At 42.7% G+C, this 19,431-nt stretch overlaps 1 long non-coding RNA gene across 2 annotated transcripts in view; it reads left to right on the top strand.

The window, feature by feature from the left end:
* Positions 1 to 11,442: 11,442 nt before the first annotated feature.
* The window catches only part of LOC109549920 (uncharacterized), a 32,101-nt gene continuing 24,112 nt past the window's right edge, over positions 11,443 to 19,431 (top strand). The window contains exon 1 of one of the 2 annotated variants that reach the window (XR_002176342.3): positions 11,443 to 17,650. This is a non-coding gene — a long non-coding RNA (uncharacterized lncRNA). The remainder of the gene's footprint in view (positions 17,651 to 19,431) is intronic. The other variant, XR_002176341.3, reaches the window with a different exon arrangement.

The following is a 19,431-nucleotide window of genomic DNA, read 5'->3' on the forward strand; positions in this document are numbered from 1 at the left end:
TAGAAAACAGTATTAGAACAAATAGGTTTATAATATTGAGAGATAAACCCAGTTCTAATTAGGAAAATGACTTTTCTGATAATTGGAGGAATTCAAAAGTTGAATAGGCCACCTCAGAGTAGAAAGCTCCTCATTGCTGAAAATTTCCTACAGAGGCTGCATGATACAATGAAAAGGAGGCTGAACAGGGTCTCCTCCAATTCCCACTCTATGAATCCTCTGAATTATTTTTAATATGTTGAACCACATTAAGAACAAACAAAGACAGACATTTATAATTCAGCTAACTTCGGCAAATCCAACTTGTTTAAGTTCTATCCTATATTAGATTCCCTTCCAAAGAGAGGATATCCTGACATACAATGGGTTAAGTGCACCACTCAAGGCATATACGTTCTCATTTCTTGATCGACTTCTCTCTTGAACTATTCACTATCACTGATTCACCAAATCACTGTCATTGAAAGCACCTGTCAATGAGTGATCATCCCTAAAGAACCTTGCAGTGAAATATATGTTCTTTTATTGTTTATCTTACACTGTTTTCAATGTATGTATATTTAGACTTTTAAAAAATGGGGAGGAATATTTGTTGAGGCGGACAATGCTAGTTGCCCATCCAGTATTCATTTCTTCCTTCTTCCTTGCTAACAGAATCCAGATATTTTTCCCAGCTCCAGAAAAGAGAATAACTTTCCCAGGCTTCCTTGCAACTGGGGGTAGTCAGGTGATACTGATAATGAGATTTAACTGGAAGTCAGCTGGGGACTTTTCAAGGCCCATTCTTGCCTTGAGCATGGGTTCATGACTGGAGCTAATACAGCTATCTTGAGACCATAAGGGGAAGGCTAAGAGAATTTTAGAGACATCAACCCTGACATGGCTGGGCCATTGAACAAACTTCAACAGCTTCCTTGCTCAGGACTTCTTGCTATATAAAAACAATAAACACCGATTTATTTGTTTAAATCACCACTTTTGTGTTTTCTGCTATTTGTAATTGATAGTTTTCCTAATTGATCATTTGACCATGGCCTTTATTCAACTAAAAGAGCTTTGGCCAAGTGCTGTATGAAGTGCCAGTCACTGGATACAAAGGTGAATGACACATGGGCCCTTGAGGGATCTCAGCCTCAGCCTCAAGGTCTAAAAGAACCTTGGGCAGCAGCCTGATGTGAAAAGTTAAGCGCTCTGTGTCTTCTTTCCATTTCTTTTCTTGTGGGCTAGAACTGTGAGATGGATCCACTAGAGGGATTAGAGAACAGCTGGGTCAGGGAGAGTGGCCTGGGATAACTTAACACCTGAACTCTGCTCTCATCCTGTGTTGCTCTGAGGGTGTGGTGCTGAGATTTTGGTGGCATCGGTACTTGGTGCTTTAGCTGTTGAGAGAGAAGAGATGTAGGTAGTGTTTACATCGATTTGATGAGATAAATATCATTAAGTTTCTGAGTACTTTATTTAGCTTTATTTATTTAAAAGGTACTTTACCACTGTAAACTGTGAATAAGATATTTAAAGATTTGTGTTTAAAAACCATATTTTTTGTAAGATGCGTTTTTGAAGTGACAGTTTATTCCCAAATACCTTTATGATTGTATATTAATTTCTTCAGGGAAGATGATAAATAGATTCTTTTCAAAAATTACATATAAACCATATGCTTAAATACCCTCTAAAAATAACAATTTTAAGAGAAATCCTAAAATGGAAATACACCAAGTTATCATCTAATGCCATTGAACGTTGAAATTTTGTGTGATCAAGATCTTCTTTCTACTTTTCTGACTTTATTCTAATTTTATTGTAATTAGGAAGTGTTATTTTTATACTCTAAAAAGCATGAGTGTAAGGAATTATGTACCAAGTCATGACAAATGAATTGACATAGAAACAGCAGAACCATTTTTAATGTATTTATATAAACAGATCTGTATAATTATCATTAAGCATCATAAGCAGATACTGCTACAAAGAACAGTTCTGTTTACTCAAATTTAAGTTGAATTTTATTACAATATACAACATCGTAAGTTATATCACATTCTAAAGAGAATGAGATAATGGTGACATGAAAGCCATTACATTTAGTTTATCTGTATATTATGTATCTGTGCATTAATACCTATCTATTAAGCAGATGGTGCTACATATCCAAAGCTTTGGTATCAGTAACCTACAAATGCTGACACCTTGTTTCTGGGACCTTGAAAGCAGAGAGGTGACTATATTCTCACTTATCCTTTTCATGTAATAAATTCCAGAATCTTCTGTTGAGTGAATCTTTCCCTGAATTTGATTCCTGAATTGAATTCTTTTTTTTGCTGTATGCGGGCCTCTCACTGTTGTGGCCTCTCCCGTTGTGGAGCACAGGCTCTGGACGCACAGGCTCAGCAGCCATGGCTCACGGGTCCAGCCACTCGGCGGCATGTGGGATCTTCCTGGACCGGGGCACGAACCCGTGTCCCCTGCATCGGCAGGCGGACTCTCAACCACTGCGCCACCAGGGAAGCCCCCCTGAATTGAATTCTTGATCCTTGAATCCATAAAGTCATTCTAAGATCATCATGAAATCATGTATTTTAGAGTTTGAAGTCCAAACTTTTAAATTGAAAAGATTAAAAAAAAATAGGGCTTAGTGATAAAAAAAACATCTTATTCAATTATTTTTTAAGCACTGATTTCACTCTTGTTTGAGGTACAAAGATGATTGAGTGATGGGTCCTGCATTACCAGAATTTAGTACTGGGGAGTGGTTCCAGTGGAGGAGAAACAGGTACTTGGTTCATGGGAAACCAAAGGAGGAAAGGGTCCCATGTTAAGACTAAAAATATCCATTGATGGCAAACGTGGCAGGAAGGAGTCACTGGGGACCTTCACTTGAGTAGATTTGTCAGAAGGGTGGAAGCAGAAATCAACTTGTGGAGGAGCAGAGAGGGGAGGAAATGCCAGCACTGAATTTGGGAATCTTCTCCTTCAAGGGTGAAGGGGGTGCTAGGACCAGGATTCAAGTCTTCTGACTCCTAGGTTGTTACTCATTCTACTAAAGCATGTTCAACGTTTATTGAATGCAGAATTCCATCAAGGTTAGAATTTAGTAATATGATTTTATATTCCTCAGAAAGAGCAGCATGTTCGATCTTTATAACCCCTTGACAGAGTTCATGGACCCCATTTCCTAACCACGTGCCAGGCTCCACAGCAGCAGGCATGGAGGGCTCAGCACAAACAGGGACTCTAGTTTTATGTACTATTTACAGGTTTATGTGCATGGTCATCTTCCAGCCCCAAGTAGTGTTTTATTTTCTCTAAAAGTAAACCACAGACCTCTTTTCTGCACCTGCCAGTGCATATACTTCCAATGCATGGCAGTTCCCACTCTCTCTCTCTTGAACTTTGGAAAGTTTAGCTTATTGGCCAAAGTAAGGCCAGTTAAGCTAGTCACTTCCAGCAAGCCATGCCCTTCCATTCCTGTCAAATTGTCTATCCTCTCTAAAGCCCAAATTCCCTGATTACTCCACCATTTCTTACCTCTGGTTCCTCCAAATAGTAAAGCTCCTCTGGATTTTTTCCATTGTGCACTCAGAAACGCTTCCTTGCTTTGTTAACAATTACTTATACCCCCAACCTTTTATCAAAATGCTCTTCAACAAGAATTTACAATCGTCATCTTCCTCAGGGTAGTTTCTGCCAAATTGTTCTGCCATGAAGGTTGGTCTTCCCATCAACCCCCAATTTCTTGGACCAGGAAGGAGGGTGGCCACTCTCCCGAATTTCCAAAGAATTTCTAGGCTACTCCAGTCTCCCTCATTGAAAACATCTCTTGCTTTGAGGATAGAGTTTCCCAGTTCTATACCCTCGACCATTTTCCTTCACTGTTGTCCACCGGTGTGCCTCTCTTCCACTGAAACCTTGAGATAGGGGTAGAGTTTTTTACTTCCGTGCAAGCTCTCTGAGTATCCCTGTCCCCAGCTGCTGAAGAAGCCTGCAGTGCGAAAGCCGATGCTTCCGTTGGCCACACAGGCATTTCTGTTCCCATTTTGAGCCGGACTGTGAGGGGGAAGCCAGTTCTGGGCAAGCCCTGTATGCTTTCAGCAGCACGCTGTATGCCAAATGGCAGATCCTAAGTCACTTTCTCTCTGAAACAGCCCTGGGGCTCCAAGGAAACAGGAGACTTTTCACATAACTCCAGCTCTATTCAGGTGGGCTCTTCAACTCTCCTGGACCACAGTGAGAAAAAGAAGCTGTTTGTTTCAGGCTGCCTCCAGGGCTCAGATGGAGCACTAGAGTATGACAGCAGGTTTTGAAAAGAGCAAGAATATGCCAGCTAATCAGGGAATAGTTGATTAGCAAGTTGAAAACAAATCTTTCAGTAATAATATTATTAATAAGGAAAAGCCAGCGAGTTCCAGGAGGCTCTGATAACAAAGCACGAATATGTTACAATTTTTGGTGAAAGGAACTCAAAATAGTTTCTCTGTAGTTTCAGCTGCTTGTGAGTCTGCCTTTTCTCTCGCAGCTCAGCATTATCTGTGTTGTGTCAGTTAGGTTTGACCTGTGAGGGAAGATCTCTGCTTTTCATTTCTGCCAGCTGCAGGAGTTTCTTGCTGGGCAGTGCTTTTGCTTCATCCCTTTTAATGGTTGACCAGAAAGATAAGTGTTGGAGGTGAAAGAAGGAATCATCTTATTCAGAAACCAGAATAATTCTGAGAGTCCATTGAATGGAGAGGCCAGAAAAAGGGTCTGCCTTGGACCTTCCCTATCTTGTTGGCTTTTATTATCCAACAACTGGACTGGGGCTGGGGGGAAAGCAAGGAAGAGACAGTTTTTCTCTCCTAAATTTTAAATTTATCTCTCAGGCACATACAGCAATTCCAAAGAGAAAAGAGCTCTTTAAAATGTCCTAATCAGACAACTAAAAAGCTTGAACTCTAAGTTCTAATTTTAGCTTTGATTTAATTCATACGTGTTATAGCCAGAAAGAGACTTAGGGGTACTCACACAGCAGAACCCGTCCATCATTTTTTTTTAGAACATCTTTATTGGAGTATAATTGCTTTACAATGGTGTGTTAGTTTCTGCTGTATAACAAAGTGAATCAGCTATGTGTATACATATATTCCCATATCCCCTCCCTCTTGCATCTCCCTCCCACCCTCCCTATCCCACCCCTCTAGGTGGACACAAAGCACTGAGTTATCTCCCTGTGCTATGCAGCTGCTTCCCACTAGCTGTCTATTTTACATTTGGTCGTGTATATATGTCCATGCCACCACTCTCTCACTTCATCCCAGCTTACCCTTCCCCGTCCCCGTGTCCTCAAGTCCATTCTCTACGTCTGCGTCTTTATTCCCATCCTGCCGCTAGGTTCTTCAGAACCGTTTTTTTTTTTTTTCTAGATTCCATACATATGTGTTAGCATACAGTATTTGTTTTCCTCTTTCTGACTTACTTCACTCTGTATGACAATCTCTAGGTCCATCCACCTCACTAAAAATAACTCAATTTTGTTTCTTTTTATGGCTGAGTAATATGCCATTGTATATATGTGCCACATCATCTTTATCCATTCATCTGTCTAGGGACACTTAGGTTGCTTCCATGTCCTGGCTATTGTAAATAGAGCTGCAATGAACATTGTGGTACATGACTGTTTCTGAAGTATGGTTTTCTCAGGGTATATGCCCAGTAGTGGGATTGCTGGGTCATATGATAGTTCTGTTTTTAGTTTTTTTAAGGAATGTCCATACTGTTCTCCATAGTGGCTGTATCAATTTACATACCTACCAACAGTGCAAGAGGGTTCGCTTTCCTCCACACCCTCTCCAGCATTTATTGTTTGTAGATTTTTTGATGATGGTCATTCTGACCAGTGTGAGGTGATACCTCATTGGAGTTTTGATTTGCATTTCTCTAATGTTTAGTGACCTTGAGCATCCTTTCGTGTGTTTATTGGCAATCTGTATATCTTCTTTGGAGAAATGTCTGTTTAAGTCTTCTGCCCATTTTTGGATTGGGTTGTTTGTTTTCTAGATATCAAGCTGCATGAGCTGCTTGTATATTTTGGAGATTAATCCTTTGTCAATTGCTTCATTTGAAAATATTTTCTCCCATGCTGAGGGTTGTTTTTTCATCTTTTTTATGGTTTTCTTTGCTGTGCAAAAGCTTTTAAGTTTCATTAGGTCCTGTTTGTTTACTTTTGTTTTTATTTCCATTTCTCTAGGAGGTGGGTCAAAAAAGATCTTGCTGTGGTTTATGTCATAGAGTGTTCTACCTATGTTTTCCTCTAAGAGTTTTATAGTGTCTGGCCTTACATGTAGGTCTTTAATACATTTTGAGTTTATTTCTGTGTGTGGTGCTAGGAAGTGTTCTAATTTCATTCTTTTACATGTAGTTGTCCAGTTTTCCCAGCACCACTTATTGAAGAGGCTGTCTTTTCTCCATTGTATATCCTTGCCTCCTTTATCAAAGATAAGGTGGCCATATGTGCATGGGTTTATATCTGGGCTTTCTATCCTGTTCCATTGATCTATATTTCTGTTTTTTGTGCCAGTACCATACTGTCTTGATTACTGTAGCTTTGTAGTATAGTCTGAAGTCAGGGAGCCTGATTCCTCCAGCTCCATTTTTCTTTCTCAAGATCGCTTTGAGGTCTTTTGTGTTTCCATACAAATTGTGAAATTTTTTGCTCTAGTTCTGTGAAAAATGCCATTGGTAGTTTGATAGGGATTGCACTGAATCTGCAGATTGCTTTGGGTAGTGTAGTCATTTTCACAATGTTGATTCTTCCAGTCCAAGAACATGGTATATTTCTCCATCTGTTTGTATCATCTTTAATTTCTTTCATCAGGGTCTTACAGTTTTCTGTATACAGGTCTTTTGTCTCTTTAGGTAGGTTTATTCCTAGGTATTTTATTCTTGTTGTTGCAGTGGCAAATGGGAGTGTTTTCTTAATTCCTCTTTCATAATTTTCGTTAGTGTATAGGAATGCAAGAGATTTCTGTGCATTAATTTTGTATCCTGCTACTTTACCACATTCATTGACTAGCTCTAGTAGTTTTCTGGTAGCATCTTTAGGATTCTCTATGTATAGTATCATGTCATCTGCAAACAGTGACAGCTTTACTTCTTTTCCGATTTGGATTCCTTTTATTTCCTTTTCTTCTCTGATTGCTGTGGCTAAAACTTCCAAAACTATGTTGAATAAGAGTGGTGAGAGGGGCTTCCCTGGTGGCGCAGTGGTTGAGAGTCCACCTGCCAATGCAGGGGACGCGGGTTCGTGCCCCGGTCTGGGAGGATCCCACATGCCGCGGAGAGGCTGGGCCCATGAGCCATGGCTGTTGAGCCTGTGCGTCCGGAGCCTGTGCTCCGCAACGGGAGAGCCCGCAACAGTGAGAGGACCGTGTACTGCAAAAAAAAAAAAAAAAAAAAAAATAGTGGTGAGAGTGGGCAAGCTTGTCTTGTTCCTGTTCTTAGTGGAAATGGTTTCGGTTTTTCACATTGAGAATGATGTTGGCTGTGTGTTTGTCATATATCGCCTTTATTATGTTGAGGTAAGTTCCCTCTATGCCTACTTTCTGGAGAGTTTTTAAGCATAAATGGGTGTAGAATTTTGTCAAAAGCTTTTTCTGCATCTATTGAGATGATCATATGGTTTTTCTCTTTCAATTTGTTAATATGGTGTATCACATTGATTGATTTGCATATATTGAAGAATCCTTGCATTCCTGGGATAAACTCCACTTGATTATGGTGTATGATCCTTTTAATGTACTGTTGGATTCTGTTTGCTAGTATTTTGTTGAGGATTTTTGCATCTGTGTTCATCAGTGATTTTGGCCTGTAGTTTTCTTTCTTTGTGACATGTTTGTCTGGTTTTGGTATCATGGTGATGGTGGTCTTGTAGAATGAGTTTGGGAGTGTTCCTCCCTCTGCTATATTTTGGAAGAGTTTGAGAAGGATAGGTGTTAGCTCTTCTCTAAATGTTTGATAGAATTCGCCTGTGAACCCATCTGATGCTGGGCTTTTGTTTGTTGGAAGATTTTTAATCACAGTTTCGATTTCAGTGGTTGTGATTGGTCTGTGTATATTTTCTGTTTGTTCCTGGTTCAGTCTCGGAAGGTTGTGCTTTTCTTCGAATTTGTCCATTTCTTCCAGCTTGTCCATTTTATCGGCATAGAGTTGCTTGTAGTAATCTTTCATGATCCTTTGTATTTCTGTGGTGTCAGTTGTTACTTCTCCTTTTTCATTTCTAATTCTGTTGATTTGAGTCTCCTCCCTTTTTTTGTTGATGAGTCTGGCTAATGGTTTATCAATTTTGTTTATCTTCTGAAATAACCAGCTTTTAGTTTTATTGATCTTTGCTGTCGTTTCCTTCATTTCTTTTTCATTTATTTCTGATCTGATCTTTATGATTTCTTTCCTTCCGTTTACTTTGGGAACCCCTCCATCTTACCCCTCCATGAGCAAATTGAGACCCCAGGAGAATATAGCGACTTGCTCAAGGAAATGCAGCTATGCTCTTTTCTCATCAGTATCATCTTTGTAGCATTTTCCTCCCAAAAGCAAACTCAAATTCTCTAAGATTCATCCCACTTAAATGGTAAAATTCTTTTATCTGTATTAAAACTCTTACAGTTTTTATAGACTAATTTTTCTGAGAAGTCAGGACACCTTATAGTCCTTTTCTCTCATTTCACAACATATTAAGTCAGGGACATGGGCTCCTGGGGACAGTTAATACTCAGAAGGTGTGGTATGACTTGTTCAAGATAAAAAGGAATTGAGAACATGAGCTGGAAGTGACTTAGAAACCAAATCTGTATTTAATAGAAGTGACTTTTCGGAGGACACCCAGCAAAGAAAAGGCTTTAGATGTGGGAAATCACTATTAAAATCACACTATATGTAGGTTATCAGGGAGGAGGGCCTATTTGACTCTGTGAAACTTAGACCCAGTTTATTTTCTTACCCTAATCCTTCTGCTTCCACGTCTAATCAAGGCTAAACCATGCCACATATATCTTTGCTTTTAAATGATTTCCTCACTGTTTGTACTTAATACTTCTATTTTCTATCTTGTGTTACATAAACCAACCAAACCAACAAACAAATCGATAAATGAAAGGCCAATATCTAATTCTCATCTGTTTTGCTATGATGTACATACTTTCTTCTGTCTTCAGTTGAATAGGAAACCAGGGTCTCCATAAACCATCTGGTCTTTCCCTGGACTTGGCCAGGCAGACAGAATGCAGGGTCACTTCTCAGAGACAGAGCATTTGTTCTTTCGTACTTTCTTGACTGTTCCTTGATGAACTATGTTTGTTAAATCTTTCTGTTTTATTCCATATCTTTGCATTTGACCCTAAAAGCCAGTATTCTGCTTTGTTTTATGTTTCCTGTTAACAATTTCCCCTTGGTCTGAATGGAGAGTGCCACAGAATTAAAAACAATATGGGGATTGGGACAAAACATCAGTTGTAGGAACTGGAAGATTTTTAATCTTAGGTAGAAAGTAATAGGAAAACCTTGCTGCAGAAAAAACAAACAAACAAACCCCAAAATAATCCCAGAAAAGTCATACAGTGATTTGAGATTTGTGAAACTGTAGCAATGTGAGTGGACATTACACTTGAAGAGAAGGTTACTGACCAGAGGATATGAGTGATGGATAACCTTCATTTTTAACTTCAGTTCTAGTTTCCTCTGGCATACATGTCAGAGTAGTAATACGCTCGTGGTGGTTTGTGTTGAGGGAGCAGTTTTGGCTTCTCTCTACTTTATTCTTATATGAAAAGGTCATTTCCTACCACTAGAGATGAGAATATGTCGATGGTGTTCTCTCTTTTATTTTCAGCAGTGTATCTATGATCTTTCCAAATGATTCATGTAGATAAAACATTAACATTATGGGGCGGGGGAATGTTCTTTCTTTCCTTTTTTTAAAGAGTTTTAAGTAGCAGTGGCTCCCAATTCTATAGTGTGACTTTGGGTGGATAATTGCTATAGACTACTGTAGACCTTTGTTTTCTTCCCCCTGTGGGAGATTGACTTTAACCGTTCTCCTCTGCCAAACCTTTGATCCGTGCATGACATTTCAACCCCACCACTTCCTGTGTTCTATTCTGCCAAAGAAAATTGCATTTTCTATTTCTGGATAAAGCATGGTTGTTTGTGTCAGTCAATTTAACACAATACAACAGTTCTTATCTGTGCAGAGGAAGCACTAATAAGATTCCAGCAGGAGATGTGTCCTGAGCCCATGACCAAGCCTCCCATTGGGCCCAGAAGACGGAAGCCACAGTAATCCATTACCGACAAGGCTACTTAGTGGTGATGTAGCACCTTTTTGTCTTGGAGACCTCCAGGTAGTAAGAAGTCCCATTTCCTGCCCTATACACTCATCCCACAAATGATACATGGGTGTGAAAGAAATCGGTTGTGTGGCAGAGTGGAAAGGGCAGGTATTTTGGAGAGTCTCACCTTGCTTTTTTGATCCCTGCTCTGCCATTTACCAGCTCTGAACCCTTAGTCATGTTACATACCTTTTCTGAGCCTCTGGTTCCTCATGGAAAATGAGGATAAAGATACAGTTTCTCACTTGCAGAGTTAGTAGGAAAATGAAATGAGGTAATGAACACAAGACTCTTAGCACAGGGCACACTCCACTGCAGGTGCTCTAGAAGTAGCTATTGTCATGAAAGTGCTCCTATTGGTAAGAATATATTGCATTTTGATGAAGTAAGCAGTTCTTACTGTGAGATGTCTTTTGGTTAAAATGGAAGTATGGACCTCCCACCTTTTTGTTCCATTGAGTAGATCAACTGTGGGAAAAGTTTGATTTTTCAAAGAAATCAAAGAAATATTTGATTTCCCTGCTACTTATACCTTAATTCATTAAATCGTTTAATGAAGGCCTACTGGATGCTGTGCACTGTTCTGGATGCCTGAATCTAGAAGAAACAACAAAAAAGCAAAGAGGCGATGTGATGGAGAGGAAAGAACATGGGTTCCGGCATGGGCGAATGTAGCGTCCCATTCTGGCTCTGCTATTTACTAGTATTCTGTGATTTGGGCATGTTATTTAACGTCTCTGAGACTAGTTTGTGGATTTCTAAAATGTGGACAATAGTACATGCCTCACAAGGCTGTGATAACAGATAAAAGGCAGTTGTAATCTGGGATGATATTCAAAATATTTACTAACCAGTAGGGGAAGGGCATTGACTAATCAGAAAGAACCAGCTTGGGGCTTCCCTGGTGGCGCAGTGGTTGAGACTCCGCCTGCTGATGCAGGGGACACGGGTTTGTGCCCCGGTCCGGGAAGATCCCACATGCCGTGGAGCGGCTGGGCCCGTGAGCCATGGCCGCTGAGCCTGTGCATCCGGAGCCTGTGCTCCGCAATGGGAGAGGCCGCAACGGTGAGAGGCCCGTGTACCGCAAAAGAGAAAAAAAAAAAGAAAGAAAGAACCAGCTGTAGAAAACCAGTAAACTAGTAGGTATCAGTGTATCAGTAGAATACAAGCCCTTCTAGACACCCTGCTAGAAGCCCAGTGCCTAGCATTTAGTAAGGAAGAGCCCAGGTTTTAGTTTGGGGGTTGTACTGTTTATATTTTTAATTTTCTATATATTATGATATTTTGACATCTTAAAAACCCTTCTGGCTGGAGAGAGACTGGCCCTTCAGGGACTAGCCAATTCTTAGAGATAGCAAAGGGCTCAGCCGGGAACATGCCTTTGATAAAGCAGGCTAACCAGTCCAGAGCCATACCTCCTCCATCTGACCTGGACACCCAGGATGCAATATTCTCCTACCCTAATCATCCCAGAGCTCCCTACCAGACAGCTAGGGACTGCCGTATAGCTTACAGCCTGAAGATACTGTTCAAAGTAGCCAATCCTAAAATGTTTTCCCTGCCTTGCCTTTCTTGAGGAAACCCCCAGTTAAGACTCTGTTCTAGACTTTTCCTTCCTCCTGTCTTCTGCCTCCTGACTGACACCCAGTGCTCCCGCCTGAGACCCTGTGCAGCACATGGTGCCTCCTGTTTCTGGGTCTTGTAAGTATAATCACCTTAGTTTTCCTGAGCCTCTCCTGACTGACCATCACATAAAGAACAAAGAACAGCAGTGGATGTATAAACGATTGCCACACAGTCTGAAACGTGCTATAATGAAAGTGCATAAACGGGCAAAGTGAGCGCAGTGTAGGGAGCCACTAACCTAACTGGGGGAGTCCAGAAATGATAAAGAAAAGAAAAGCTGAGCATTGAAGGATGAGGAGGAGGGTGTGTCAGGACTGAGATAACCGTGCAGAGAGAAAAGCGTGCCCCACAGCATGAAAGTACACACACATACGACGTGTTTCAGGAGGAATAGGGCATGGTGGGCTGGGAGGGGGTTCGAGGCTGGGCAAAGGATAAAACTGGAGATGTAGGTAGGGGCTTGATCTTGAAGGACCTTTGAAGCGACTCTGTTGCAGCGTGAGAAGCCATTGCAGAGAGGGAGATGGAGGATGGAGGAAGACCAGTGAGGGAGGTGCCTGTGTCAGTCGGCGGTGAGACACGAGGTACTGAACTGTGGAGGGCATCCCATAGGCAAGCAGGGCACAGACACCTGAGATGGAGTCTAGTCATGGACTAGATGGAACCAAGTCAGTGATTGGATATAGTGGGGAGGGAAGGAAGCAGCTGAAGACAACTCCTGGGTCTAGCTTACGTGACAGCTGCACGTTGGCATTCCAGAAGAGAGAACAGTGTTGGGGTAAAGCGTTTCTCTCCTGTTCGTGTAACTGCATCATTCCCCTGCCTACCAGGTCAAGGGACGCTTTTTTTTTTTCATTTCACAGCTGTGAATATTTCATGCCAGTGGCCATGTTTCTGTTTTATTTTGGGAATAGCACTTCAACTGGTTTCTCAGTTTAAATGACTCAGGGACTGAAGGGCCATTTTTGTCTTCAGGGGTATGTTTGGTGGCGAAGATGGTAGACAGTTGGGTGTGGGTGAGGACAGGTAGCGCCTGAGGTCTTGCAGCTTAGAAGTAACATCTAGTCATTTGAGGATTACACTGCCAAAGGTGTGTGGGTGTATCTTTGAAGAAACAAAACAAAACAAAAAGCATGACCAGCAATCTGATCTATGCTAGGTGTCTATGAAAATCATTCTTTTATTTATTGCCTTACCTCTTATGGAACTGCCTTACTGGCCTCAGAAATGACCCCTTTGTTAAAGTAAACTTCCCCATTGCTCTCAGGGGGTGGTTGGTCAACTTGTCAGTTGATGGGGTTTGAGGGGAGGAGTTTGGGGTCACTGTCCTGTTACACCGATTCATTTAAAAATTGGTCTTTTGTTTCCTCTCTTCCCCATCCTTGGTGGCAGCCAGTAATCGTGCCTTCCCAGGGCTGAGGAGTGTGCAGAAAGCCCCTGGTTTGTGTGATCCGACAGGATCATTTCTGAACAGAGAGGCTGCACACAGGCCAGGCCCTGCTCTCCCCTTCCTGCTCTGAATGCTGAAACAATTTCAATGAGAAGATGGATTTATAAGAGGGTTCCTTTCTTATCATAATGGGAGCCTATCCAACTTTTTGATTCTAAAGAGGTTTGCAGTGGTATCTGGGGAATGTTCTTGACGGCACAATTTTCAGTTGTTTGAAGTTTCCATTTTTTAAAAAGCCTACTAAGAGCCAGGCTTCTTATGGCTGTATGTCATTCACTCCTCCTGCGGTGACTCCTGTGAGCTACATTTATTGAACTCTCCCGTGCGTCAGGCCTGCGCTAAGCACTTCACGTAGGTCGTCGGAATTCACCTTCACAGTAGCTCTGTGAGGTAGGACTGGGATCACCTCCAATCCTCCGACGAGGAGCCTGGAGTGTAGAGAGGTAAAGACACTTTGTTCAGGGTCACTTGGCTCTCAGAGGTCGGCTCAGGAGTCCAACCCAGATACTCTTAACTGCAGAGTTTGCACCCTTAGCCTTGCCGGGTAGATAATACACATGTTATCAGTTCTAAAAAAGATGAACCTGAGACTTAGAAAGGCTTAGAATCCAGAACCCAGGTCTCTCTGACTTTATGTTGTTGTCCCAGGATACCAGTTGTCTCTGCTTATACCCTGTGAACAAAGCAAAGCTTTATATGAACTGTTTTATCACAAACTGGCCCTGAATCCTGGGATCTTCAGAGGGAGCTGATGAAAGTGGTATTGGTTTATGATGTGGTGATGCTTCTGGTCTTACATCTGATTGCACCATTCTTTCTCATCCTTGCTGATAGAAAGGACATAAAGTGAGAATATTCGCATCACAAATTATTAAGTATTAAATCTCAAAGTCAGTTTGGGCCACATTACTGATCGCTGCATATCAAGGGCTGTGTCATTAAGGCCAATATATGGGAAGATTGCTATCTCTTTCTTTGGAGTTTACAACCTTCAGAGAAACACCGGACAGCTATTTATTTTTGTATTTATGCAAATTACATATACATACAGAGTGTTAAAACATAAAAACAACATATGGGTTAAAAGAATTTCTGTAAGTGCTCCAGGCACCTCCAGATACAGAAATAGCATGGCTGCTAATAACATGGGCTCCTCAGCAAACAGAGATCGCAGCCTCAGCCACTCTCACAATCTGTGAGATGAGGGGCTCTTTTAGGGAAGGGTACCGTTCTATATTTACACGCTAGCTTTCCAGCTTCATTCATGCTGATAGATTGCCATTTTTAAAGAAGGTTGATCTGGTGGATGAGGGGAAACACTGGAGGTGACAGAACAGGACAGAGCAAACCTCGCTTGGAGGAACCAGCCTGTCCTTTGGAGGTGGAACTAGCCTAAAACACTGATCTATATCGTAAAGAAAATTTGACACACTTAGCGGAACTAGAGGCTCAAGCTTTCAAATCAGAAATGTTTAGAGGACTGCGTACAACCAGCTCCTAATGAGCCTAATCATCTCTCTTGCTCATCAGGCAGAACAGATTAAAAAAAATTAAAGAAAACCAAAGAGGGAAGATAAGAAGGAAGAATGAACTGAGGGCTATGAGAGTCCATCTGGTGCCAGCGTTGTGGTTTCATACCATATTGGTAACAGCCAGGGTACGCAGGCCTCTCACTGTTGTGGCCTCTCCCGTTGCGGAGCACAGGCTCCGGACGTGCAGGTCCAGCGGCCATGGCTCACGGGCCCAGCCGCTCTGCGGCATGTGGGATCCTCCCGGACCGGGGCACGAACCCGTGTCCTCTGCATCAGCAGGCGGACTCTCAACCACTGCGCCACCAGGGAAGCCCGAGAGACTATTCTTAATTTCTTGTCATAGATGAGGAAACTGAGGTTTTAGGGTTTAAGGGATTTGCCCAGGATCATGCAGCTAGGAAGTGGTACTTAGAATCTGTATACAGCTCTTTATGACATAAGGAGAAGCGAGTTCTTTTCCTACCGTAAGTGGAAAGCTTTCCTGAGAGGCCACAGCACTGCCAAATGGCCTTTGCAGTCTCTGGGTACATCTTGCATTGATACTTGGCAGAAGCCGTGGAAACCAAAGGTGAGCAGTGTGGCCAGAGCCCGGCTGGGGACTCTAGTTCTCCCTCCTTGTGGGCTGCTGGCAAGAAGGACACACATCAGGCTTCATTTGTTCTTTGCACCACAATGCAGCCCCAGTGCCTATAGTGCAGAAGGCAGTTAATTTTCCCAATATTCTCTAATTTTTGGCATGGACTGAATGCAGCCAGAGAGACTAAGCCAGGATTGTATCAAGGACTTCTGCCTGTGTCTGCGCGGAGGGATGTGCAGTTGCCATAGCAGCAATCAATCTGCTAAATAACTGGTAGCATAAACTGATTCAAAGGCAAAAAGACTGATTTGGGTCAGGGAATCACACTCTATAAAAAACAGTGTCTCTGTGACTTCTGAGGGTATTTTAGCCTTTATGGTTGGCCCTGGAAATGCACACTGAGTGAATGCTCAGAGGCAACAGGGGTGTGTGTGCCTCAAGAGATGAGCACTGTGCTGCTTCTGGGTAGTTAGAATAGGGAATTCCGTGGAACGTGCTGTAAAATTGCTCTTCTGCTGCATAGCAATTCCCAGAGGCTTAGGACCAGTAACTAGCAAAAAGATCATGGTATCCAGTTACTGAGTTCTCCCCATGTCCTGGGATGCTTCTCAGTGCGTTACAGGCATTTGGTCAACAATCTCGCAAAGTGGGCTTTATCACCACCCATCCACACTTGTGGACACCGTTGTTAATATGCCCAGACTTGGGGAACCAGCCAGGGGCGGTGGATTCAGGATTCAATCTGAGATGTGCTTGATGCAGCTGCTAGGCCCTCTCCACCCTGCCACACAGCTTCTCTTCCTTGGACTTTTCTCAAAAGGAAAGGACATTTCTTCTTGGCCACTCACATAGCAAGATTGCAGTGTTCTGATTATGCTTTGTATATTGTGAAATGTTTGCTAATTATTTTTTTTCTTTTTTTTTGGTGATACGTGGGCCTCTCACCGCTGTGGCCTCTTCTGTTGCGGAGCACAGGCTCCGGACGCGCAGGCTCAGTGGCCATGGCTCACGGGCCCAGCCGCCCCACGGCATGTGGGATCTTCCCGGACCGGGGCACGAACCCCTGTCCCCTGCATCGGCAGGCGGACTCTCAACCACTGTGCCACCAGGGAAGCCCTACTAATTATTTTTAATCCCACATGAAAACTAAGTCTTAGGGCAAGAGGACTTGGTATTCCCAGAGCTAGCGCTGCCCAGTTTGGGTGATTCAGGTTGTCATACTGAAGGGAAAAAAAGAGGCTATTTTTTCTTTTACTCTGGTTTTTAGAACAGTACCAGGTATCCTCCTATCTCCATTTTGGTGTAGCCTAGCTCCTGGGTAAACCTGGGCTAGGAGAAAGCATTTCTGAACCATAGTAAGAGGTGGCATGTTATAAAGCAGAAAGCAGTGGCTTGATGTCTGTGTTGAGTTACGGGCTCTTCCACTTTCTAGCTGTGTGATCTTGGGCATTGTACTTCTATTCTTTCAGCCTAGTCTCCACTCTGTAAAAAGGGGATGATAGTGATGGTGATACCACCTAACTCTCAGTTTCCTAGAAAGCTCTTTGGAGTGAGACAGAGGTAAAAATTGCCACACAACCTTTAGGAGTAAAGATGCCTGCGGATTCCTTTGCATCAAGGAGTCTATTCCCTCATCCATGAATCCCAATTTTTAATTTTTGTTCTTTTGCTTAGTGGCTCTGAATTAAATGTTTGTAGCATGAATAAAGTCTAGGAAAGCACTTCAGAGAGTGCCTGTCACATGGTTATGGTTTAATAAATATTAGTTCCTTATTTAAACAAAGCTTAAAAATTATTCGATCATCCTTCACCTTTAGATCTAGTTTGTAGGTGCTAGTTAGACTTGGTACTCCAGAGGAATTTGAGCCCTGGGAGCCCAGAGGAAGGAGATTAAGCCTTGCCTTTGTGTTTTCTGTTCCCTGTTTCTGACTCCGTGACTGAAAGTCCAGAGGTGAGCAGAGCACTGTGAACTGAATTCCTGTCTGGAAGTCTCACCTTTCCAGGGTCCGCTGCCACAGAGCTGGCTCAGGAAACTCTGGAAATGAACTTTATGCGGTGTGCAATTTGACTCTGCCGTGCCAGCTGGAATACACCTTTAGGAGCTGAGTAGGTGAGTTCATTTGGGGGATCCTACTGTTTTTCAGCCTCTCAGCTGAACAATCATTTCTGGTAAAAATACAGTCTTTGAGCCAGCTCTTTTCACATGGACTGTCAGTGGTTTATAAACATCATACAGGCAGGGCTGGGCTGCATTTTGAGCTTGTGACCTGGAGGTGAAAGTTCTGCCCATTCCTTCTAATCATTCTTCTTCATGAGGTGGTAGTTTTGCACTGACTTACAGCCCCTCTGGTTTTCTGTGCAGGGCCCTACTGCAATTTGTGGCTTCAGAATAAGTGCTCAGTGTTTTTCCTGTGTGTGGACATTGATTTGTTTTTTTTTTTTTAAACCTGGAATACAAATGGAACCTGTGCCCGCTATCTGAATATCTCTAATTAGAAGACTTGCACAGATCTACCAATTGACTTTCATAGATTGAACCCAAGTCTGCCACTGCGTTGGAGGGGAAATGAGATTTCCTTGCCTCCCAAGTTATCTTCAGCATTTTGTCTGAATGCAGACACATTTCCCAAATTCAAGATACAACGGTAGGTAGGGAAGAGTTGCTGAGAGCCCGGGGGCAGGATGCAATCATCACACAGGTAAATTATCTGTGCTGTGAGAAAATGGAGCAGTAAATGAACCGTGAGTCTCCTGCACTGGGAGGTCATGTATGTTCCGGTGCCACACCAACCTGCTTCTCTGATTATGGTTAGAATCGAGGCTGCCATTCATGCCTTCCCTTTTTTTTTTTTTTTTGTTCCTCTTCTCTTTATATTCTACTGAGCTTTGTTTTACTTCAGCTTCTCTGTATTCTACCAATTAAGCCCCAAATTGGCAGCTAAGACAAAATACAAATGAAAGGAAGGGGGCGGTGAGAAAATGGACAAAGGCAAATGAGAATAAAGATGAAAATTACTCCTATCTTCCCACGCCGTTCCCCTCCTGGTGGCTGCGTTGAGCAAAGGAGAGACTGAGTGTCGCATGGCAAGGAACCAGTAACTTACCAGGGTTGAATCCCTGGGCCTTCTTGACGAAAACTGTGCAGGGGGCAACGTCCATTGTTTGAGCACGTTTTCTCCCCATCTCCCCTTCGCTGCTCCAGAGCACACCTGGACTCCCCCACGTGTAACAGTATTGAGCAACATTGATCAAGGCTTACTGTATCCCAGCTTAAGAAGCACGTTTCCTAGGGAGACCAGGTTTCAGACTTCGCTTGAAAGGATGATTATGGATTTTGGAGGCAGATAAAAGGGGAAGGGCAGGCCTTAAGACGGGAGATTATGCATAAAGGCGTACGGCTGGAGGTTGTTCCGGATACCCGTGTGAGGCAGGATGGTTCTAACAGAGGATAGATGGCGGGCGGTTGAAGCTGAAGTTAAGGAGGTAGGCAGGAATGACGCCATGGAGAGTGAGGTGCCGATATTAGGGGTCTGGGACTTTATTCTGTAGACACTGATACATGAAGGACATTATCAGTGTCAGTGAAACCATTTAGGACATCTGCAGCTCATCCACTCATGGCCTATAAAATCATAGTCTACTCTGGAGGACCCTGTTTCCTTTCTCCCCCTGGTGGGTATCACTTAAGGTTGGTCCACTGCTGTAAAAACACACCAAAGCTCAGTCCCTTCGTGCATTTGCTCCCTCACATTTAGTCTAACGTGGGTCAGAGCAGATGTGTGTGCAGGGTTGGGATGACTGTGCTCATCGCAGTCATTCCTGGTCCCAGACTCCTGTAGGAATGCCATTCACATTGATTATTGGCCAGAACCCAGTTTCAGTTCTGCACTT

Source organism: Tursiops truncatus, chromosome 6 (assembly GCF_011762595.2).
Source record: "Tursiops truncatus isolate mTurTru1 chromosome 6, mTurTru1.mat.Y, whole genome shotgun sequence".
NCBI classification, from domain to species: domain Eukaryota; kingdom Metazoa; phylum Chordata; class Mammalia; order Artiodactyla; family Delphinidae; genus Tursiops; species Tursiops truncatus.